This window comes from Chiloscyllium plagiosum, unplaced genomic scaffold, assembly GCF_037043375.1.
Source record: "Chiloscyllium plagiosum isolate Xiang-an unplaced genomic scaffold, Cpla_swu_hap1 HiC_scaffold_39, whole genome shotgun sequence".
Classification (NCBI taxonomy): domain Eukaryota; kingdom Metazoa; phylum Chordata; class Chondrichthyes; order Orectolobiformes; family Hemiscylliidae; genus Chiloscyllium; species Chiloscyllium plagiosum.
The window spans coordinates 37,968,061-37,993,335 of NW_028270177.1; the positions used below are offsets into that span (position 1 = coordinate 37,968,061).

Genomic DNA, 25,275 nt, shown 5'->3' on the forward strand with positions numbered 1-25,275 from the left:
TAATCCAGAAAGAAGGAGAAAGTGAGGACTGCAGATGCTGGAGATCAGAGTCGAGAGTGTGGTGCTGGAAAAGCACAGCAAGTCAGGCAGCGTCCGAGGAGCAGGAGAATCGACATTACGGGCATAAGCCCTTCATCAGGAATGTTAATCCAGAAACCCAGGTAATGTTTTGTGGACCTGGGCTCTAATCCTGCCAATGCAGCTAGTAGAATTTGAATTCAATAGAAATCTGGAATTAAGAATCTGATGATGACCATACGATTGTCAGAAAAAATCTATCTAATTCACTAATGTCCCTTCAGGAAGGAAACTGCCATCATTACTTGACCTGGCCTTCATGTGACTCCAGACCCACAGCAATATGGTTAATTCTTAACTGCCTCTGGGCAACTAGGACTGGGTGTCTCTGGCTGGTCAGCCAGGGACACCCTTGTCCTGTGAGTGCAGGAAACAAAAAGACTCCATGGAATAATAGACTAAATGCATGTTGCATCATTGATCAAATGCTTGGTCAATAGAATATGCAGGTATTGTGATTGACCAGTCATGTGCTGCTGTACTGTTTTTTTTTGGAACAGGATAGGCTTTAACTAGCTCAAACAAGGGTAAGTCTCAATGGGCAGAGCATCCTCCAGCACATTACACAGCTCATCATTCCCCCTCCTCTCTCTGAAAACCTAGGCTCTAAGTAATGGTAAGTGATTTAAATGGAGGAGATGTTATTACTGAGCCTGTTCTCTAAGGCACACTGTCAATACATGAATCACTGCAGAGTGATCATGAATGGGAAATTTGGTTACGGTTTTTCACTCTCACCAATCAATTAGCGACCATTGTTGACCTGGCTGATGTCAGCCAACGTGCAGAATGATTTACTTTTACTCTGGGACCTACTTTTGAGTAGAAAGAACTGCGGATGCTGGAAATCAGAAACAGAAATTGCTGGGGCAACAGCAGGTTTTCCCAGCAATTTCTGTTTTTGGCAATGAGCAATGTTGCAAGACACTTTTGCAAGGCTGTTGACTCCTAAAGGTTGCTGCTCTTTGTTCTGTAAGCTAAAGCTGAGAACCTGTCACTACTAGCTTACTAAAGCAATAATTTAAACTAAATGAACAAATCAGTTCATAAAATTTAAAAAACCGTTCATAAAACCTTAATCAAATAAATACATTTAGTTAACTGGGAATGGCAGGTATATCATAACTGCAGCTTATTTGAGTTGGTGAAGATCAGTGTGCCAACCCCAGTGTATACAATACAAGGAACTTTGTTCAGCTTGTCTTGGAACAATGGTCATTGTGATGTGTCAGAGTGGGGGAAGAGTTGTCTATATACTTTGGGGTCAGGTCACACCTCTTAGGTTAGTTAGTAGATTAGGTTTGGTCAGTAGTCAGTGATGGGAGGGTGTGACTGCGAGTCAGACTACTTGGAAGAAGGGAAGCAAGAGTCCAGGCCTTTGATCTTGTCCAATCAGCACAAGGTGTTTGCTACCTTTATGGATGGGATTAAAGACTTCAAAGGAACTTGCGCAATCTGACCACAGAACCTAGGAACAGGTATAAATCAGATTTAAAACAAATGTGGTTGTGATAGGATGTGGAGGTGCTGGTGTTGGACTGGGATGGACAAAATTAAAAATCACACAACACCAGGTTAATAGTCCAACAGGTTTATTTAGAAATACAAACTTTTCGAGCATTGCTCCTTCAACAGATAACTAGTGGGGCAGGATCATAGGACACAGAATTCATAGTAAAAGATCAAAGTGTCATACAATCGATGCGATGTATTGAACAATTCTAGATTGCTGTTAAGTCTTCAATCACTTAGAATGGGGTTGCAAGTTTTGATTCATTAAAATGTAAACCTCAGAACTTCTTTCAAGATGGACAGGATGTTCCCTCCCAGTCGGGGAACATTCAGCGGTCAGGGACATTCAGCCTGGATCTTCGGGTGACCGTCCTCCAAGGCAGACTTCAGGATACGCAACAACTCAGAGTGGCCGAGCAGAGGCTATTAGCCAAGTTCGGTACCTATGAGGATGGCCTTAGCTGGGATCTTGGTGACCCCACTACACTATACATTCTCTCACACACATGCTTACACATGATCATACATGCACTCACACAGACCCTCTCTCATACACATGCTCTCCCTCAGACACACACATACACCCTCTCACAGGCATATACTCCATGACACTCGCGTACACATTCTATCAAGCACAGACAGACACTCTCCCCCCACTCCCAACAAACACATGCACGCACACACGCACACATACATATAAGCCTATGGGGTGAATTTGCATTTGCAGATTTGTGTTTGCAGATACATTCTATTTTGTTCAAAAAGCACACAATCTGTAGGCAGTCAGTCCAAATGACATTTTATAAATTTCTACTTTAGAAATAGAGCCAATCTGAATCAAGGCTGGAATTCAGTCAGACATCAACCTCACACCTTTAAAGCATTGTCTGAGCTGAGATGTCACCTTTTTTTTTATAAAACCTTAAGTTATCTCTGGAATGTGACTTGGAAAAGGTTCCGGGATTTACATATTAATGAATCAAAACTTGCAATCCCATTCTAAGGATTGAAAACTGAACAGCAATCTAGGTTTGTTCAATACATCGCATCCGTTGTATGACACTTTGATTCTTTACTTTAAATTCTGTGTCCTATGATCCTGCCTCACTAGCTATTTGGCAAAGGAACAGCACTCTGAAAGCTTATACTTCCAAATAAACCTGTTGGACAGTGGGTGGGAATTCCACAGATTCACAATCCTTTGAGTGAAGAAGATCACCCTCAACTCAGTCCGAAATCAGCTGCCCCCTTATTTTGAGGCTATGCCTCCCAGTTCCAATTTCACCTGCCAGTGGAAACAACCTCGCTGCTTCTACCTTATTTATTCCCTTCTTAATTTTATGTTTCTATAAGATCCCTCTTTATTCTTCTAAATTTTGGTGAGTGTCACAATCTGGTGTTGTGTGATTTTTAATGATGTGGTAGGAAACAGTATAGTTGGCAGGACTGATACTGTTCTCTGCTGCCATCACTGGGCATTCTTAAGGTACTGTTTCTTGAGGTTTAAGTGCCTGAAAATAGGAAATGTCCTTGTGCCGGAAAAGCATTTTGGAATATGAAAGGGAAGACCCAGTTATCATGATCTACTTTACAAACGACATAGGCAGAACAAGAAATAAGGTTTCATTAAAGGAATCTGAGGAGCTCAGGTTCAAATTAACAAGCAGGAACTCGGGAATCTCTGCGTGAGCCACATGGAAATTAGAATGGAGCAAACAGATTAGGGATGAAGATGTGACAGAGATATAGCTGTGAGAGATATCGATTTTGATTCAGGGACACGGCAGAAATATTCCACTTATTTGGAAAAAACTTCACTTTATCCAGGCTGGTACCTGTCTCCTGATGAATTATGTAACAAAGGGCATAGATAGGGCTCAAACAGCAAAGTGGAGCAAGGAGAGTTTGGGTGAGTGAAGGTTTATAAATACAAAGAGAAAAGCCAAGGCAATGATGCAATGCAACAATTTGGACACAGAATAGTGTGTCAAAAGGAGACAGAGAATATAAAGTTTCCGGTACGTTAGGCCAAATCAGGGAAACGTGTTTGAAAGTTAGAATTAAAGCCACTTTGTCTTGAAAGGGTGATTTTAACCCTATATTCCCTCTTAGACCAGCTGAAACCTAGGTTTCTTTGTTTAAATGTTTATTCATACACGAATGGAAAATGTGTGTATCAAAATGTTCAGCTCAAAAACAAAGGGGTTTTTTTACTATATTTTACAAATAACAAGCTTCCAATAAACATTTCTACAGATAATAATTTCCAATGGAAATTTCCGATGGAAATTATTCACCCATTTTTTTTAACAGTGTCCACACAGTCTATTCTAGGTTAGTACATGTGATTGGATTATTTAATCATATTCAGACTAATGCATGTATTATGTTATCCAATCTTCTAGTCATAGGTACATTTTGTAACTGTTGGTGCTTACTTGTGATTACCAGAAAACCTTTACTTCCAATAACCCCCTTTCAATATGAATGCACAATGCATTCATATAATGATGAGGTTGCAAGGTTGGAAATTTAAATGTTCCAGGGCACATGGTGTTTTGAAAATTGAGAAAAAAACATTAAAGGACAGTATGGCCTGATGATTAAGAATTAAATATGTAGCAAGAAGGAACTTAGGTTGGAAGTTCAGGAATAAAATCAGTTTGAGGTTAGATAAATAACAAGAAACATTGAACATTGAGAGGATTAATGAATGGTGTTGTACATGATTATGAAAGGGTTAATATGTGCTTGAGTGCAGTCAGCACCACCCCGTGATGTCACGGGGACTTGGATAAAGCAAAAATGAGTTTGTAAGAGTCGGTGCTAAGGCTAATGTCTCCAAACAGCCTGCGTAGTATTGTAGTCATGCACAAATAGCTGGAACTATGAAATAGCTTTTAGAGCATAGAACATAGAACAATACAGCACAGAACAGGCCCTTCGGCCCACGATGTTGTGCCGAACATTTGTCCTAGCTTAAGCACCCATCCATGTACCTATCCAATTGCCGCTTAAAGGTCACCAAAGGTTCTGACTCTACCACTCCCACAGGCAGCGCATTCCATGCCCCCACCACTCTCTGGGTAAAGAACCCACCCCTGACATCTCCCCTATACCTTCCACCCTTCACCTTTACAATTACAATTTATGTCCCCTTGTAACACTCTGTTGCACCCGGGGAAAAAGTTTCTGACTGTCTACTCTATCTATTCCTCTGATCATCTTATAAACCTCTATCAAGTCACCCCTCATCCTTCGCCGTTCCAACGAGAAAAGGCCTAGCACTCTCAACCTATCCTCGTATGACCTATTCTCCATTCCAGGCAACATCCTGGTAAATCTTCTCTGCACCCTCTCCAAAGCTTCCACATCTTTCCTAAAGTGAGGCGGCCAGAACTGCACACAGTACTCCAAATGTGGCCTAACCAAAGTCCAGTACAGTTGCAACATCACTTCGCGACTCTTGAATTCAATCCCTCTGCTAATGAACGCTAATACACCATAGGCCTTCTTACAAGCTCTATCCACCTGAGTGGCAACTTTCAAAGATCTATGAACATAGACCCCAAGATCCCTCTGTTCCTCCACCTCACTAAGAACCCCACCGTTAACCCTGTATTCCGCATTCTTATTTGTCTTTCCAAAATGGACAACCTCACACTTGGCAGGGTTGAACTCCATCTGCCACTCCTCAGCCCAGCTCTGCATCATATCTAAGTCTCTTTGCAGCCGATAACAGCTCTCCTCACTATCCACAACTCCACCAATCTTCGTATCATCTGCAAATTTACTGACCCACCCTTCGACTCCCTCTTCCAAGTCATTAATAAAAATTACAAACAGCAGAGGACCCAGAACTGATCCCTGCGGAACTCCACTTGTAACTGGGCTCCAGGCTGAATATTTGCCATCTACCACCACTCTCTGACTTCGACCGGTTAGCCAGTTTTCTATCCAATTGGCCAAATTTCCCTCTATCCCATGCCTCCTGACTTTCCACATAAACCTACCATGGGGAACCTTATCAAATGCCTTACTAAAATCCATGTACACTACATCCACTGCTCTACCCTCATCCACATGCTTGGTCACCTCCTCAAAGAATTCAATAAGACTTGTAAGGCAAGACCTACCCTTCACAAATCTGTGCTGGCTGTCCCTACTCAAGCAGTGTCTTTCCAGATACTCATAAATCCTATCCCTCAGTACCCTTTCCATTACTTTGCCCATCACCGAAGTAAGACTAACTGGCCTGTAATTCCTGGGGTTATCCCTATTCCCTTTTTTGAACAGGGGCACACCATTCGCCACTCTCCAGTCCCTGGTACCACCCCCGTTGACAGTGAAGACGAAAAGATCATTGCCAACGGTACTGCAATTTCCTCTCTTGCTTCCCACATAATCCTAGGATATATCCCGTCAGGCCCGGGGGACTTGTCTATCCTCAAGTTGTTCAAAATGTCCAACACATCTTCCATCCTAACAAGTATCTCCTCTAGCTTACCAGTCTGTTTCACACTCTCCTCTTCAACAATACGGTCCCTCTCGTTCGTAAATACTGAAGAAAAGTACTCATTCAAGACCTCTCCTATCTCTTCTGACTCAATACACAGTCTCCCACTACTGTCCTTGATCGGACCTAGCCTCGTTCTCGTCATTCTCATGTTTCTCACATACGCATAAAATGCCTTTGGGTTATCCTTGATCCTATCCGCCAAAGATTTTTCATGCCCTCTCTTAGCTCTCCTAATCCCTTTCTTCAGGTCCCTTCTGGCTATCCTGTATCCCTCCACTGCTCTGTCTGAACCCTGTTTCCTCAACCTTATGTAAGCCTCCTTCTTCCTCTTTACAAGACATTCAATCTCCCTCGTCAACCAAGGTTCCCTCACACGACCATTTCTTTCCTGCCTGACAGGTACATACATATCAAGGACACGTCGTATCTGTTCCTTGAAAAAGTTCCACATTTCCACGACATCCTTCCCTGACAGCCTATGCTCCCAACTTATGCTCCTCAGATCCTGTCTTACAGCATCGTAATTACCCTTCCCCCAATTGTAAAACCTACCCTGTTGCACGCACCTATCTCTCCATAACCAAGGTGAAAGTCACAGAATTGTGGTCACCATCACCAAAATGTTCACCCACTAACAAGCCCATCACTTGTCCCGGTTCATTACCGAGTACCAAATCCAATATGGCCTCCCCTCTGGTCGGACAATCTACATACTGAGTTAGAAAAGCTTCCTGGACACACTGCGCAAACACCGCCCCATCCAATCTACTTGATCTAAAGAGCTTCAAATCAATATTTGGGAAGTTGAAATCGCCCATGACTACTACCCTGTGGCTTCTGCACCTTTCCAAAATCTATTTCCCAATCTGTTTCTCCACATCTCTGCTGCTATTGGGGGGCCTATAGTAAACATCCAACAAGGTGACTGCACCTTTCCTATTTCTGACTTCAGCCCATACTACCTCCAAAGGCAGATCCCCCTCGAACTGCCTTTCTGCAGCCGTTATACCATTTCTAATTAGCAACGCCACCCCCCCTCCTTTTTTACCACCCTCCCTAATCTTACTGAAACATCTGTAACCAGGAACCTCCAACAACCATTCCTGTCCCTCTTCTATCCACGTTTCCGTGATGGCCACGACATCGTAGTCCCAGGTACCTATCCACGCCTTAAGTTCACCCACCTTATTTCTGATACTCCTTGCGTTGAAGTATACGCACTTGAACCCATCTCTGTGTCTGCAAGTATTCCCTGTCAGTGCTACCTTCTTCACAGCCTCCCCACACAGTTGGACATCCTGACAAACAGCTAGCCTACTTGCTGGACTACAAGTCCAGATCCCATCCCCCTGCCAAATTAGTTTAAACCCCGCCGAAGAGTGCTAGCAAACCTACCCCCCAGGATATTGGTGCCCTTCTGGTTCAGGTGCAAATCGTCCTGCTTGTACAGGTCCCATCTTCCCCAGAATGCAGTCCAATTGTCCAAATACCTGAAGCCCTCCCTCCTACACCATCCTTGCAGCCACATGTTCAACTGCACTCTCTCCCTATTCCTTGCCTCACTGTCACGTGGCACCGGCAACAACCCAGAGATGACGACTCTGTCTGTCCTAGCTTTTAGCTTCCTGCCTAACTCCCTGAGCTCTTGAATGACCTCCCCACCCCTCTTCCTACCTATGTCGTTGGTGCCAACGTGCACCACGATTTCTGGCTGCACACCCTCCCCCTTAAGGATTCTGAAGACACGGTCTGAGACGTCTCGGACCCTGGCACCTGGGAGGCAACAAACCATCCGAGAGTCTCGCCCATGTCCACAGAACTGCCTGTCCGTCCCTCTAACTAGAGAGTCTCCTATAACTAGCGCTCTCCTCCTCTCCCCCTTTCCCTTCTGAGTCTCAGAGCCAGACCTCGCACCACAGACCCAGTCACTGCAGCTTACCCCTGCGACCCCAACAGTATCCAAAGCGGTATACTCATTGTTTAGGGGAACAACCACAGGGGATCCCTGCACTGCCTGCTTCCTCCCCTTCCCACTTCTAACTGTTACCCAGCTACCTCTGTTCTCTGGCGTAGCTATGTCCCTGTAGCTTCTATCTATCACCCTCTCAGCCTCTCGAATAATCCTCAGTTCATCCAACTCCAGTTCCAGTTCCCTAACTCGTTCTGTGAGGAGCAGGATCTGACTGCATTTCCTGCAGATGAAGTCGGCAGGAGTATCGGTGGTCACTCCTACCTCAAACATCCTGCAGGAGGAACATTGTTGTCTAAAAAGATTATTCCAGTTAGTCCAGAAAGGTGGGTATCCCCATGCTTGCTATACTACTTGGGAGCTTGAATGAACCGACATACAATAAATGCGGATTCTAACAGTAGCTGTAGTGTTACTCAGCTACTGTTAGAAGTGGCATGGTGGCTCAGCGGTTAACACTGCTACCTCACAGTACGAGGGACCCACATTCGATTCCAGCCTTGGACGACTGTCTGTTTGGAGTTGTACATTCTCCCCTGTGTCTGCGTGGGTTTCCTCCGGGTGCCCGGTTTACTCCACGGTCCAAAGATGTGCAGGTCAGGTGAATTGGCCATGCTTACCTGAACCATCTCAGGGCCCTTCCTCAACCTCTTCACCTCCATTTCTGGCAATCGACTCAATAGGGACATCCACTGCAAACCCACCGACATCTACAGCTACCCGGACTACACCTTCTCCAACCCTGCCTCCTGTAAAAACGCCATCCCTTATTCCCAATTCCTCCCTCTCCGCTGCATCAGCTCCCAGGAGGACCAATCCCACCAAAGGGCATCCCAGATGGCCTCCTCCTTCAAAGACAACAATTTCTCCTCCCATGTGGTTGATGATTCCCTTCAGTGCATCTTCACCACTTCCCACACCTCCGCCCTTGAACCCCACCCCTCCAATTGCAACAAAGACGGACCCACCCTGCTGGTCCTCACTTTCCACCCCACCAAACTCCAGATACATTGCATCATTATCCGCCATTTCTGCCATCTACAAACAGACCCTACCACCAGAGATATATTTCTGTCCCCACCCCTATCTGTGTTTTGAAGAGACCATTCCCTCCGCAACTCCCTTGTCAGGTCCACATCCCCTCCAACCCGACCCTCCCATCCCAGCACCTTCCCCTGCCACTGCAAAAATTACAAAACTCCCCTCAGCTCCATCCAAGGATCCAAAGGATCCTTCCACATCCAACAGAAATGTACCTGTACTTCCACACATGTCAATTACTGTATCCGTTGCACCTAGTGTGATCTCCTCTGCATTGGGGAGACTGAACCCCAACTTGCTGATTGTTTCAGAGAAATCTCTGGGACACAGGCATTAACCAACCCCACCGCCCTGTGGCTGAACATTTTAACTCCCCCTCTCACTCCGCCAAGGACATGTAGATCCTCGGCCTCCTACATCACCAATCACTAACCACCCGATACTTGAAGGAAGAATGCCTCATCTTCTGCCTGGGGACCCTCTAACCACACAGAATCAATGCGAATTTCACCAGTTTCCCCATTTCCCAATCCCCACCTTATCTTAGTCCCAACCTTCCAACTTGGCACCCTCCTCTTGAACGGTCCTACCTGTCCATCTTCCTTCCCATCTATCTGCTCCACCTTCCACTCCAATCTATCATCTTCAACTCCCACCTTCATCTACCTATTGCATTCACAGCTATCTTCCCCCCAGCCCCACTGCCCCCTCCCATTTATCTCTCAGCCCCTTTGGCCCACAAACCTCATTCCTGATGAAGGGCTTATGCCCAAAATGTCGATTCTCCTGTTCCTTGGATGCTGCCTGACCTGCTGGACTTTTCCAGCACCACACTCTAAATTGCCCATAGTGTTCAGGGATGTGTAGGTTAGGTGTGTTGTTCAGGGGTAAATATAAGATAGTAGGGTAGGGGAATGGGTCTGGGTGGGTTACTCTTCGGAGGGTCAGTGTCAACATGTTGGGCTGAAGGGCCTGTTTCCACACTGTAGGGATTCTATGATTCTGTAGGGATCCTACAGCTAATTAATCACAAAATAAGGGGAGCTTGTAAAAAAGGCAACATTTAATTTAGCATTTGCCACATGTCAGTTTACACTTGGCTCAGAGATTCCGAACATCCTGCTCTTTAATTTGAATCTTAGCTTTACACCTTCTGGTGTTCGCAAATCAAACTGGCAACATTAGTTTAGGGCTGGAAATGTGTTGCTGGAAAAGCGCAGCAGGTCAGGCAGCATCCAGGGAACAGGAGAATCGACGTTTCGGGCATAAGCCCTTCTTCAGGAATGGGGTCCATCTTCCTTCCCATCTATCTGCTCCACCTTCCACTCCGATCTATCACCTTCAACCCCCACCTTCATCTACCTATTGCATTCCCAGCTATCTTCCCCCCAGCCCCACTGCCCCCTCCCATTTATCTCTCAGCCCCTTTGGCCCTTAGTTTAGGGTCAACTTGATGTATTGCATTTAAGATGTGTCCCTAGAACAATATATATGCCATCCTATTTTGGATCTGTCTTGTGTGATAACAAACAGTCAATTAATTGCCTGATAGTAAGGCATCTTCTGTTGAAGAGTGATCATAATATGAAACAAAATCACATTGTGTTCAAGAGTGATCTATTCAAGTCAGAAACTAGCAGCTGAAGCCACGTGAGAGATGAGTTGGTCAGGCAGATTGGAAAATGGGATTAAAAGGAAAAATGGTGGAACAGCAATGACAAATATTTCACAATTCTCAGTGAACATTACATTGAAAAATGTAAACTCAATGGGGAAAGGATCTGTCTACAGATTTCCAGAACAACTGAAATCCTGACTACAGTCAGTTCTTCCATAACACAATGGTTGTGTTGTTATGCAACCCCATGTATAGATGAATCATGCTTTAGAAACCTGAAGTGTTGGCTCTGAAATCGCATTACAGTCATCACACATTTTATAAGTTCGCATTGTAGAAACAGCATCCCCATTTTGTCAATCACATTACAGCGTATTCATGTGATGAAACACGCGTTAGAATGATCTGTATTGTGTTAGTGTGATGTACCAGTGTGGACTCATGTGCTGTGAAGGACACAGCTTGAGGACAGGCATGAGAACCCCCTGTATTGCAGATAAAGAAAGATTCTCACTCTGATTGCTGGAAGCCAAGCAATGTACTGAAATAACTGTTGAAAAAGAAATGGGGTACAAGCCTGTCATATAGCTCGCAGAGCCATGAATCTCAAAATCAACTACCCATATCACTGTTACAGGTTTCAGCTAACTTAACAGTCACAACATTCAACCATCTCCTCTTCAATGAACCCTGAAACTGATTTGTATATCTTTTAACTATTACCTTTTTATTCCAATCACATTTCTAAACTTGATATATGTTGGTCATGTTTTATTATCCTTTCTTACATTTGATAGCTAATAAACTCACCTTTCCTTTAACTAAAGTAGAGCGTTAGAGAAGCTCAGCATGTCTGATAGCTCCTGTTGAGAGAAAGACAAGGCTTAATGTTTCGAGTCCAGTGATCATTCATCTGAGTGGAGGACTCAAAACTAGACTTGAAACGTTAACTCTGTTTTCTCTCAACAGATGTTGTCAGACCTGCGAAGTATTTCCAGCACTGTCTGCTTTTGTTTTAGATTTCTAGCATTCATTGCTCTTTGTGTTTATTTCCTTTCACTCTAGAAAGCCTGGTTAAATGGATCTTTTTAAAACATAAGTACAGTTGGATTAGAATCCTTGAAGGAAGGGGTCCTTTTCAAGTTAACTTTGTTGCAGCTGACCAAGAGAAAGCTTAAATTAAGAAAATGGGCCAGTTCATCCTTTCGAATCATCTCTTCCAGATTTATAATGAATTAGGTGCCATCACCCACCAATCAAAGATAAACAGTGCTTATCCAAAAAGAGTAGAGTGTAATGTTGCTTGCTGAGTTACAGTACCATTGGTGTTTCACCATCACCACAGGAGAAGTCCTGTTCTTCCCAGTCGGCTGTATAGGCTTTTCCTCAAAGGGAGGAGTTTAATATACAGCACCCTCCACAGACCTTAACCAGTTATGAGCCAGTTTTCCTGCAATGAAAAACATGAGCATAAGGACATGAGTATGCATAACCATGTGAGGTAGTGAGGTGTCCCACTGAGGGACACAGCAAGCACAGCAGACAGGAAGAGTCAGCGGTTTGAGGTTGCGATGAGGGTGAAAACTTGAGTGTATATCATGCATGTACGCTGAGACATCATCCTTTGTGTAATTTGTGCGTGCAGGGTCAGAGTTAGACTGAGTTACAGCCTCAGCAGAGAACTGATGATATCATGTGCCCTTGCAGAGCACAGGAGATCATTGACTTTTCTTTTCCTCTGCTGCTTGCTATCCCTTTTGTGAGGACCAATGGTGTTGACTTGCCCTCTCATCTCTGCCTCAGCTGGATGGCTCTGATGGGTTTGTATTCTGGTGCCTTTCCCTGGGAAAAGGTTGTTCCTCTGTCAGTGACCCTGTCCAGTAATATCTGCAAGGCAGCCGCAGTAAGCCAGGGAGCCTGCAGATTTCTCTTGCCTAGCTATTTCTGAGTCAGCCATATAAGTTTAGGGGAAGCTTCTGGCATGCAGTGGTGTCCAGCTGGCCTTCAAATATGACACCAGCACCTTCGATCCTACCAGTGGTGAGATCATCAGGCTCACTCATTATGTGATTCTCTGAATAACTCACACAACATTTCACTTGCATGGATAATAAGTTGAAATGCATATCATTACATGACAATGGAGGATATGGCGACATCCAGCACACCTGACACCATACTTTAAACTTCAAATGGAAAATTCTGTTTATAGAACTCAGAAACATAAGGCTGCAGTAGGCTATTCGGCCCCTCAAACCTATTCTAGATCATGGCTGATCATTTATTTTAACATAATTCTCCCATGCCACCCCATAGCCCTTGCTATCCTCAGCATCCAGAAACCTATCAATCTCTGTCTTGAATATGCTCAATGGCTGATTTCCAAAGCGCTCTGGGGCAGAGATTATCAAACAGAAAGTCTCCCTTCATCTCAGTTTTAAATGACTCACCCCTTATTCTGAGTGGTGTTAATCTGAAATAAATTAGGAGGCTATTAATCTTTTTTTTAACAACTTGTTAACATATGTTTCTAATCAACCCATTCAGCCATGTTAGTACACACCTCTGCAGCAAGTGTGATTTGAACCCAGGCCTCTTAGTCCTGGAGTTCTTGCACTGTCACCATACCAATCCCTGAAAGAAGTTACCAGGTAATAATATTACTTTTCAGTTTTATCATGTACAATTTATTTCTATGTTAATAACCTAGAACTGAATACTTTGTTTAAACTGAACATTAAATCAGAGTTTTTTTAAAAATACACTAATTTAGACTAGGGCAGACAATTTGCCCTGGTAAGGAATGAGTTAATATTCCTGAATAATAACTATATTTTTTAAAATGAAATGTTATTGAGGTATTTGTATTCCGAAACAGGAAGAGGATATGAAACAGATCAAAAGTCAGATTGTATCAATTTATTTCCATTTGGCTTGTTCCTCCAGCTGCCATGTGTTAAAACCACTTTTAGCCAGAATTGTCAATCATTGAGGTAAAATCATAAACTGAAACATGCTGATGTGGTTTGACAGTTTTCTGTTCATGTTTTTAAATATTCAGATTGCCGTATTTTATCATTGGGACTGTGTTTTTCAGCATTTAAACAGAAAATATATCTTGACCAGAAAGTGACTTTCAAAAAAAGCTGATTTGCAAGGTTATAGTTTGTAAAATATGGTTCTTCAATATTTACAAGAAGGTTATTTCTAATTCCTGATCCTGATTATTTCAAAAGAGAGTTAATGGTCAGAATATACTACAGAGAATTAGGGCCAGTATTTAACAATGCAAGGACTGTTTTAATGGCAAGATTGACTTATGTGTAAAATTATTCTAACTCAGAGGCCCAGAAAGGGTATAAATAAAATTATGGTATCTTATTCCGGCAGGTACTAAGTTATTCTTGAATTTAAATATTTAAATTTAATAAATATTTATTTTATTACTTTACTTTTCTTTCCTTTTATTCTCTGATTTTTAATCCAGTCTTTCGTTTGCTCTCTTTATATATCTGTGCCTAATTTGACTCTAACTCATCTTAATCTCTTTTCCTTGTTCCACTGTTTCTTTCTGTATCCTTATATTGAACTATTAAAGAGGTATACAGTTGATCCTTAGTTCACTAAGGCCCCAGATAACCAATCGCCCTTGTCATAACATCCTTACTTTCGGCAGCTTGCAGCTCAAACATTTTTCAAACTGAAGGGTTGGAGAAAATATCCAACTCACAGCATTGGCCACGAGATGTCCTGCTCAACAAACTGAGTCAATCGCATTTGGGAACATTTTTATGAAATATAGATTGTATAAAGGTGTCCCAAATTATAATCTATTCAGGTTAAGCATCTGGAAGCTTTCGTTTACTTATGTAATGCGGTTACAGGCAGCAAAATAAATGTGAAATCCTTTGGTTGCTGTAAATCTGAAAAAAAAATCAAAGTGGTAGAAATACTCTGTAGTTTGACTGTATCTATAGAAAGTTCAAAATCACACAACACTAGGTTAAAGTACAACAATTCTATTTGGAAGTACTAGCTTTCAGAGCTCTGCTCCTTCATTAGGGCTAGTTACCAAATACCTCAAAATAAGCTTGTTGGACTATAACCAGGTGTTGTGTGATTTTTAACTTTGTCCACCCCAGTCCAACGCCAGCACCTCCACATCATGTATCTGTAGAGTGAGAAGCACAATTAACATTTTGTGTTGAATATAACTGTTCTTCTGAACATTCAGCAAATGATGGTTAAATAAATAAACTCCACAAAAAAAACCCTCTGTGTGCTGTATACTATGCTCATAGGACAATAATCAAGAATGGAACCATTCAAACATGGTAAACTACCTGACAATCGGAATATTTCAGAGAAAATCCATACTATTCACTTTTAAGGAGAATTTGAGTTCTCACCCTAGCTGACTTAAATTACATTATCAGACTATCCAACTAGCTGTACATAGCTTCCTGATTGAGAACATGTGCTTTCACCCATTTGTTAGTGATTTGTAAACAACATATCTCAAAATCTATCAGTCAAATTTCAATGAAACTTGGCAGGGTATGGACCAAAGCAAACCCGATTATTTTAGAATGTTCTAGGTTGCCTGAGCTGCAGAAGTGGAGTTAGTCACAGCTGGCAAATGTGAACAGACTAGACAGAGCAGGTTGTTGGACCCGGTTTGACCTGAACCATCCTCAGTGAAATGGAAGCTCTAAATAATTTTTTGTTTTGTGGTTACAGAGCATCAATCCGGCAGAGAAAACCTAAAGGAAAAACTGTGTAATTGTAATAAATTTGAGTTAACAGGACATAGAAAAGGCAGTCCTGATGAAGGGCTTTTCCCCGAATAGTCAATTTTCCTGCTCCTCGGATGCTGACTGACTGGCTGTGCTTTTCCAGCACCACTTTAATCTAGGTCTGCAGGACGTAGAAAAGGTCTGCTCTACTCGGTGCTCTCTTCACTTGTAATGCTTTCAGTCATTGAGCTTTTATCACCTTGTTGAGAAAAATCTTTCTTTAAGGCAAACTGGATTGTCAGTGAATAATTTGTCTTAAGGCTTTTATCACAAAAATTACTGTGTTGTAATATCCATGCATTTTCCAAAGCACGAGTCTATCCTTCTACAGTTCTCGCTATGTTCACCAATCTTGTGAGAATACAATGTCTTTAAGTGGTGTATTTTGTCTTAGCTTTTTTATAAAGAGAGGTTGAGACAGAGATGTCCAGCAGTTTGTTCCAAGCCATTGCAGTTAACAGCTTGTGAGGCCTTGAGTTCTTTTTAAATTGGAACAATAGAAGCAGCATTAGAGGTGGGGTCAAGCTGCCACGGAACCAAAATTTTAGTTTTACTTTCAGCAGTTGCTGGGGTCTTGAAGCTGGAAATGGGAACTGTTATTCCTCTCTCTAAAGCTTAAAGCTTGGGTTCTCTTCCTGCTGCAAGAATCGCATGTGAAACAATCTGTTTTACTGAATTTGCCTTTGCTAAGGATGTTTATGGGGTGTTACTGTATTGGAACAGTTGCTGTTTAGCAGTTAACTAATTTATTATTCTGTCAAGTTTTCCAATAGAGTTAAGTTTTTCCAATTCTTCATTCTTTGGTTTATATTTTAACTATAGGATTGAACTATAGAATAAAGTATGTTTCACTTCAAACCTCGTAGTTTGGCCAATTGAATTGTATCTGAAACACAACACCTTTACAAAATATGAAAAAGTTGGGGTCTAGACTATCTTCTTAATATAGTTTAAGGGGGTTTGGTCTAGTCCATATCAAACTCCACTGGCTCCAGCAACATTTAGATTTAAAAATTCTGTTCCTTGTTTTCACACGCCTTCAAGAATACACTCTTCTTCTCCCTGTAATTTTCCCCAGCCCCACAACTCTTCCAGATCTCTATACTCCTCTTTTCCTACTCCCACTTTAATTGTTCCTACATTGTTGGCTATATCTCCAGCAGCCACAACCCTACTCCCTGGATTTTTTTTCCAAACATTTACACCTCTCTAATGTTCTCTTTTACTTTGAGGTGCTCCTTAATACCTACCTCTTGCACAAGGTTGTTATAATTGGCAGTCCTTCATAGAGGTGACAGTGATCTCACTTTCCAGCTGTAAACCATTTTTCCTACTTCTGAAAAGCTGTCTTGTGCACTTAAGTTGCCAACATCAGGCCTTCCTCTGAATTAAGGACCCCAGAGTTAGAAATCCAGTCCATCAGAGGCCAAGATCTCAGCAAAGTGGGCAGCTAGAGTTGTGTCAACTGTGCACACCAGGATCACCCAGGCCTCAGGTGAATGAGGGTAGGATAGAGGTCATGGAGGACAGCGATGGAGGTGGCTGTCAGTTGCTACAATCCTGTCTTTGAACAAGGATCGTCTTATAAGCCTATGAGTAACCCTGACTGCCTCACCTGCCACTAATTAAATCCCCAAAATTGTAGGTTGAGGCACTTATTCATTTGAGGGCCTCAATTGATATTCGGAATGCAATGTCACCTTTGAGCCATCCTGTCCTGGAATTTATTGAGGCGGAGACAGGAAGAAGGCTGGGTTCACAGCTGGGACCATCTTGCCCGGCTAAATGCCGTTTGATCAGTTGTGATCATAATGGAATTAAATGCCCTACTGCCACCAAACATACATTGGGCATTAAACTGACAACATGGCAAATGTAGCTTCACAATGCTGTAAAGTATCTTGGGAAGTTTTACAATGTTAAAGGCATGGTGTAAATGCAAATTATTGTTGTCGTTATATTTCAAAGCATGAAAGCTATAACAAAAGGAAAACAGAATGTTTTTGAGGGTTTAATATATTTTCCATTCTCCAAGGATGGGATCCAAGCATTTATAGAACCAAGTGCTATATATACATGTCTGTTAGCAATAAGCCTCCAAATGACCTGGATAGACAACTTCTCCATTGGCAGAACAATGAAACAATGTTAGAGATAGTCCAGGTGAAAGACAGCTCCATCAGAATAGCTAAATATCACAGTTGTGATCCAGATCTCAGGTTACCAATGAAAATGCCTCAAGGCTTCAGCTAATATTTACAGAAGTGTGTTTTCACGCCTTAAACTTGAACTTTTATAACATGTAAGTAAGAGATACATGTCTTTACCTACGTAATTATATTTAGTTGGTGCACATCCTCTGTAAGTAATTCATCACATTACACTCTGTCTGTGCCTAATATGTGTGTGTATTTTAGGTCACAGTCCTTTCAGAGCTGAACTTTCTTATTACTAGCCCATATTTGTGAACCTGAAAATCTGCATTCATTGCCTAGTGCTAGTTGCTGTTGAGGCCATAGAGTCCAACAAATAGTTTTACAAATTGAAGTGGTGGGATTTGTACTCGCAGAGGTAGAAGTGCAGTATCATAATCCAATCTACTTTACACGTTACATGTTAATGACATTATAAACACACCATTACAATTCCCATTGGTGAAAATTTCTAATGAAATTAGAGTAGCAGTATTTTTATTCTTGCAAAGTTGCTTTTTTAGCTTTACTGCCAGAATGTAACATCATTCAGTTGGAAGTGTTATTTAAAATTGGTTGCAGTTCCTAACACTGCTTAACAAAGGGACACCTGCAAATTTCTATGACTGATTTCCATCTGTTGCACGTCAACAAATTTTAGTTTCCACCCAAAACAAAGCTGAACTTGCAGAAGGTTCCTCTGATTAAATAAGGTAGTGTCAAATTCCCATGCGTTACAGAACCATTTCCAACCAAGTTAAATTAAACTTGTTTAAATACCACTCACTGAACTTTTAATGTAGAGTGCATGAGGTACAAACAACTTTAAGTAGATTTTGGAAATGCTCGAGGAGTTTAGCAAGGTAATGAAAAACAAAACGTTTCACAGCTGCAATCATCTACCTTAAAAAGAAGCTGATGTGTCACAATAAACAGTTCTTGCTGGGTAAATATGGTGCAATAATGATCACACTTACAGTTCAGGCCCAAGGAGAGGACAAACTGTAAAAGGAAAATATGAAAAATTGAAGCAACATGATTGAGAATTAGACAGATTTATCACACTTAGATGGATTGCTGTTTCCTTTGAACGTAGAACAGGTAATTTAATCGGAAAGGATAGCCAGTTTTGTTTTTTAATTTGGAAACAAGATTTAATAAAGACCTGACTCAACCAGTCAGACTGAAGTCAAATCACAGCCCTTTATCTGAATAAACAATGTTAGAGAGTAACTGAGTCAAGATCTAATGTACTTCAACAAAAGTCACATTATTGAAACATAATAGATTCGTTATCCTTTTAATGAATGCACAGATGGTGTAGTGACCATACAACTGGCCATGAGCTGACAAGCCCATGTTGTTTGCAATTTTCTTAATGTCTGATGAGATCAGCAGTTTAGGGAGTAATTGTGTCCAGCTTACAATTACCAAATTTCTGGTTGGACTTATACCCAATCAGAAAATTGACATGATTTCTATTCCAGATTTATTATTTGAAATATTAAATTTCACCAGCTACTCTATGGGTTTTGAATCATTTCCCATCAACATTTCCCATCAACCAGGGCATTTGAATTACTAGTCCAGTGTTATTAGCATGACACCACCTTCTACCCAGAGTTTTGGGCGTCTTCATACGAACATATGAATTAGTTCATAAGTTCATAAGATATAGGAGCAGAATTAGGCCATTCAGCCCATCGAGTTTGCTCTGCCATTTGATTATGGTGGATATGGTCTTCACCCCACCTTTTTCTGCTTCTCTCCACTACCAATTAAGAATCTGTCTAACTCTCCCTTAATATACCAACTGTCCCAAAATCCACTGCACTTTGGGGTAGCAAATTCAACAGATTCACAACCTTTTGGGAGAAGTAGTTTCTCTTCAATTCTGTTGTAAATTTGCTAGCCCTTACCCTAAGATTATGACCTCTCATCCCCAGAAGAGGAAGCATTTGCTCCACGTCTAGTTTATCCACACCTTTAATCATTCTGAATACCTCAATTTGACCTTCCCTCATTCTTCTAAATTCCAGAGGGTATACATCTAAACAGTTCAATCTGTTTTCATACAACAAACCCATCATCACTGGGATCAATCTAGTGAACCTATGCCAGTGTATCTTTCCTCAAATAAAGGCATCAAAACAGTGCACAATACTCCAGGTATGGTCTCAGCAATGCCTTGTATAGTTGCAACAATACTTTCTTACCTTTATATTCTATTTCTTTGAGGAGAAGTGAGGTCTGCAGATGCTGGAGATCAGAGCTGAAAATGTGTTGCTGGAAAAGCGCAGCAGGTCAGGCAGAATCCAGGGAACAGGAGAATCAACGTTTCGGGCATAAGACCTGAAACGTCGATTCCCCTGTTCCCTGGATGCTGCCTGACCTGCTGCGCTTTTCCAGCAACACATTTTCAGCTCTATTCCATTCCTTTAGCTATAAAAGCCAACATTCCAATCGCTTTCTTTATTATCTGCTGTACTTGCATGCTAGTTTTCTGTGACTCATGAATGAGGATATCCAGATTTCTCTATACAGTAGCACCTCAAAGTCTCTCTCCATTTAGATAATAGGTCGCCTTCCCATTTTTCCTAACAAAATATATGACCTCATACTTACCTGACACATTTTAGTCCATTCTCCTAACCTCTATATATCCATTTGTAAGGTTCCTATTCCTCATTGCAATTTATTATCTGGCCTATTTTTGGGCCATCTACAAATTTGGCTACAGAGCCTTCCATCCCTATATCCATGTCATTAATGTAGATTGTAAATAGCTGGGGCCCAAAGACTGAACCCTGTGGCACCCCAATAGTTACTTCTTGTCATCCAGAAAAAAAACATTTTCCCTGACTCTCTGTCTTGTCAATCAGCCAGTCACCTATCCAAGCTAATAAATGACCCCTAATCCCATATGATCCAACCTTGTGAATTAGCCTTTTGTGCAGCACCTTATCAAACACCTTCAGGAAGTCCAGATATATTACATCTACAGGATCCCCATTATCCACTTGTTAGATCTTCGAAGAACTCTAGCAAATTAATCAAGCATGATTTGTCCTTCACAAAACCATACTGACTCTGATGGATAGCTTTTTGACTTTTCAAATATCCTGATCTTGCTTCCTTGATAATTGATTCTAACTGGTCTGTAACTTCCCACATATTGCCTACCGTCCCTTTTTGAACAAGTGAGGAGCAGGAGTAAGTCCTTTGGCCATTCAGCCTGATCTGCCATTCAATAAGGTCATGTCTGATCTGACTACTTCATATTCTCAGCTAGCCTGGTAAACCTTCTTGATCAAGAATCTATCCATGCCTACTTAAAAATGTTCTGATTTTACTGCCTTTTGAGGAAGAGAGTTTCACAAATTCAAAGAGAAAAAAAGAAATCCTTATCTTTGTATTAGATTGTGACCCCTGAGTTTTAAATTGTGAGCCCTGCTTCTAAATTCTACCACAAGAAGAAGTGTGCTCTCCATATTCACACTGACAAGACCCTCAGATCTACAATCAAGCCACCTCCTACTCTTCTAAACTCCACAGAGACAATCCTAACCTATCCATCCTTTCCTCATAAGACAGCAGGTAAGGCAGCGTCCTGGGAGCAGAAGAGTTGATATTTTGGGCATAATTTCATCAGGCTTACGCCCAAACCTCGACTCTCCTGCTCCTCAGACGCTGCATGAACTGCTGTGCTTTTCCAGCACTACTCTCTTTTCAGGCATTAGTCTGGTAAACCTTTTCTGAACTATTTCCAACACAGTTACATTCTTCCATAAGTAAGGTGAATTTCTTCATTCAGAGAGTGGTGACCTATGGAATTCTCTTCCACAGGAAATTATTGAGGCCAAATCATTGAAGAAAGATGGAGATATTGTTTTTTGAACTGAAGGAATCAAAGATATTAGGAGGGAGCTGAGATGGGTGATCAGCTATAATCTGATTGAATGGCTCAGTAAGTTTGAGGGAGGAATGGCCTACTCCTAATCCTATTTTATACATTTCTATGTTTCAGATCTGTACACAGTGTTATCTAGATATGGTCTCTCCAGTGCTTTGTATAACGGCAGCATAACCTCCCTGCTTTTGTATTTAATTCCCCTCTCAATAAATTATAACATTCTATTTATTTTCCTAATTACTTACTATAATTTCAATACATGCCCTTTAATGCTTATGCCCTAAGACGCCAGATCCTTCTACAGCTCTGCACCGTGTCACCATTGAGATAACACACTTTATTATTTCTGTCAAAATGGCTAACTTTACATTTTCCAACATTGTATTCCATTTGCCATATCTTTGCCCACTCACTTAACCTATTTATATCCCTTCATAGGCTGTTTTGTGTTCTTCACAGTTCACTTTCCTACTTATCTTTGTGTCATCGGCCAAATTAGCTACCACACCTTCAGTCCCTTGCTCCAAGCAATTTATATAAATTGTAAAAAAATGTGGCTGCAGTACTGATCTCTGTGGTACACTATTTGTTACATTTTGCCAGCCCATTTATATCCACTCTCTGTTTCTTGTTAGCCATGTAATCTTCATTTCATTATACATTAGGTAATATGTGCTGACATAAATTCATCTGGAAGTTGTAGTCTTTTCTTTTGTTGCTCAACAAGGCAACAGAGGCCATCTCCAGGTTCTCCACGTTGTCACTCTGGTCTGTTTGGGGCATATATTCCTGCTTCCTTGATTATAGTTGGGTCCAAATTCTATAATCCCTTATGTAACAGTATCAGCATCATTGAAATGGGCAATAGCTGTTCCAGAAGGAGCTCATCACTATCTCCAAACTGTGATTAAGGATGGGAGTAGTGTCATAGAGATGCACAGCACATAAACAGACCCTTTGGTCCAAATCATCCACGCTGACCAGATATCCTCAACTAATCTAGTCCCATTTGTCAGCATTTGGCCCATATCCCTCTAAACCCTCCCTGTTTGTATACCCATCCAGATGCCTTATAAATGTTGGAATGATACCAGCCACCACCATTTCCTCTGGCAACTCATTCCATACACGTTCCACCCTCTGCATTGTGCTACTGCTGGATTAAGAATACAAAAAATTTAAACAATGCTTAAGGGTGCTGTGAGCAATGATGGGCCAGTACCCTAGCATTCTGGCAGGTTAATGAAAATGCTAGAGTTCCTAGATCAGGGACACCTATACCTCTGTAAATTCTGTATTTCTGAAACAATTTGTCTTTCCTTTATTCCAGAACAGACTCTCCAGAGTGAATACAACAAAGTCCAAAAGCAAGAAAACATGTGCAGATCTAATTATCCTGAAGCTCAGTCTCTCACTTCACCAGGGAATTGCATGTTTGCTCTGGCAAGCTGAAATCCTCAATGTAACCTCAATTATTTCTAGGTGGAAACTACATCCTTATGTCCCAGCAACTGTAAACATTTGTAACAAAGTTGGTGTAATATCCAGTAAGCAGACATTATTCCTTTTGTCGTTACACCAAGTGCTGTTGGCTAAACTACAATGATTGCAAGTTCCAACCTAATTACACAACATATTTTCTAGATTAGAATTGCATGTCTTTTATTTATGCAGTTTGCTTCAAATACGCCTACACTTTTGTACTACTGCGTCAAAGTTTCAACCAGAATCGAATTGATTGGTCATGAGACATACTTTCAGGGTTAGTTAGAATGTTCATAATTTGGGTTTGGAATAAAAGGTAATGCTGGACCTTTATATTTATGGTACAAGTAAATTTCACTAAATAAGTAAGTTTATGAATTTTTAGAAATATATCCTGCAATATTTGACACTGTTAGTCAGTGACCGTGTGTTGCAATCAATACTGCTTTAGGACACTACAGGAGTTAGGCAACACACATTACATTATTCAAGGTCATTTATTTACAATAATCTCATACTTGCCCCATAATATTCTGAAATGTTTGAAAAACAATACCATAATTATTTTTTATAGTGAATGCTGTAAATGTATTTTATAATCACTTTTATCCCTTTTTCTGTCCATTTAGTCTTGATTTATCACTCTAATGAATTCTAGGATCTACAGAAGCTGGAATGCAACATATAGAAGATTAAGTGGAGCGTACAGACCTAAAATAACAACTGATGGAGACTGATTAACCCACTGTGTACTTCCCCATTTTTGTACTTGCATTTCAGATGTTCAGTGTTTGTTTGGAACATTGAATTTTGCTTCAACTGAGAGAATCCTTGCTGCGAAAAGTATTACCAGGGCCAGGACTAGGAAAGGCTGAAGGAATATAATTTCCAGAGTTTCCCCCAATCTGTTTTTGTAACCTTGGCTGAAGATGTATGGGAAGATGCTGTGACTGGTTGTTATTACATAACTTGGAATCGTACAACAAGTTGGGCATTTCAAATAATTGCTCGTCGGTCAAAATCATTTCATTAGCTCTCTCTCCCTCTCTCTCTCTGTAACAAGTACATTTCTTCCAATAAACAAAATAAGTGAGAAAATACTGTAATTAGGGCATCCATTCGAAACTGGTCTCACACCATGGAGGTCCCGGACTTGCTTAAATCTTATGGCCAGTGGGGAAGCAGATTGTATTTTTAGAGGAGTCTACTAGTGAGCAGATTGGCACTGGCTCAGTTACTCTGAATCCATGTGCATCATTTCTATTCAAATAACCATTCAGTGCCCTCCTGAATCCCTCAATTTAACCTGCCTCCACTATATTTTGAGGCAGTGCATTCTATATCCTAACTATTTGTTATGTGAAAAAAATCATTTTAAGTCTATACAGTCTTGTTTGTTTTTCTTATGTGAATGAGATCAGCATCTTCCTATTTACTGGGTCCTATCCATTCATGATTTTGAAAACCTCAATCAAATCTCCATTCAGCTTTCTTCTCTCCAAGCACAAAAGTTCAACTTCTCAAATGAAGTTTCTCATTCCTGGAACCATTCTTATAAACCACTTCCACTTTACAATGTGTTCACATCTTTCCTATAACATGGTGCCCAGAACTATACACAATACTCCAGCTGTGATCTAACAAGCGCCTTGCATCAGTTCAATATCATCTCCCTGTTCTTATATGCAACATCCCTATTAATGAAGCCAAGGATACTGCATGCTTTATTAAGTGTGCTGTCCACCTGTCCTGCCACCTTCAATGATCTGTGTCCCTTTGCTCTTGCACCCCATTTAGAATTGTTTCCCCTATTTTTATTGTCTTTCAATGTTATTCTGACTAAAATTCAACATCTCACACATCTCTGCATTGAACCTCTTCCACCATCTACCCACTTACTCCACCAACTTGTCGGTGTGCTTTTGGATTTCCACACTGTCTTCCTCACAAATTTAGTTTTATCTGCGAAATTTGCAGTTATCCCCTGTGCACCAGATCAAGATCATTAATATGTACATCAGGAAAATCAAGGTTCCTTAAAACAACTCCTGTGGAGCTCCATCACAAATGGACCATCCCGTCTGTACTATGGTTCAACCCATCTCTTGTGAGTGGATTGATTACTGGGCCCTTCTTGTGCCTTTATTGCTGA

The 25,275-nt window shown here is 41.3% G+C and overlaps 1 long non-coding RNA gene across 1 annotated transcript; it reads left to right on the forward strand.

Moving 5' to 3' along the window:
- Position 1: 1 nt before the first annotated feature.
- LOC148138667 (uncharacterized) lies at positions 2–24,141 on the forward strand. Its single transcript, XR_015753798.1, has 3 exons — positions 2–161; positions 22,969–23,185; positions 23,782–24,141. It is a non-coding gene; the product is annotated as an uncharacterized LOC148138667 (long non-coding RNA).
- Positions 24,142–25,275: the final 1,134 nt, after the last annotated feature.